Consider the following 778-nt stretch of genomic DNA (forward strand, 5'->3'; position numbering starts at 1 on the left):
AGGCAGACGAGTCCTTACAATTTAAAATATTTAATCTTTCTGATTGTTATTGGGGTGGTTGACAAGCCAGAGGGCCCCTGGTTTCCCAACACATCACTAATAACAAAAACATTGTTAAAATTATCAAATTATCAAATTATAAAATGTACAATTCTACCAAACCATCAACTGTGACTTAGCCTGCATATCAGATACACACACACGCACACACACACACACACACATCTGTTACAAGGAATTCAGTATTTCCATTCTATTCTAAATCATGTTCCAAGTCATTCTTAGAAACCTTAGACCTACATAAGTGACTTGCTTTGGAAGATTCACTCTACCATACATGACCTTGAAAGACATTTAACACCAGATGTACCACTTGCACTTGCTGACATGAATTCATCAGGTTTCTCTTTTGTTTCATTGTTCTTATGTTAACTTATGACTTTTCTATATTACTCCATGGGTGACAACGTTAAGTTGATCAGAATTCAGTCATTGAATGGCCATTAAGATGCTTTTCAGGTGTCTCACACAAAGCAGTGTGTAAGCAAAGGGAACACCTTCACCTGATGTCTGCCCAGATAACCGCACCGCTGGAGGTGAGAGGATTCATGAAGATGGGTCAGACTATCGTCCTAGAAAAGGTGCCACAAGGAGCAGAGGCTTCTCCATAAAGGAATGACACGTAAACTGAACAAGACATAAAGGCTCAGACTGACTCACTACACTGTGCTCACATGCTGAGTTTAACCACAGGTAGAAACCCTGGAGACATTCATAG

The sequence above is a fragment of the Sinocyclocheilus grahami genome, unplaced genomic scaffold, assembly GCF_001515645.1.
Source record: "Sinocyclocheilus grahami isolate Dianchi unplaced genomic scaffold, SAMN03320097.WGS_v1.1 scaffold3250.1, whole genome shotgun sequence".
NCBI lineage: Eukaryota > Metazoa > Chordata > Actinopteri > Cypriniformes > Cyprinidae > Sinocyclocheilus > Sinocyclocheilus grahami.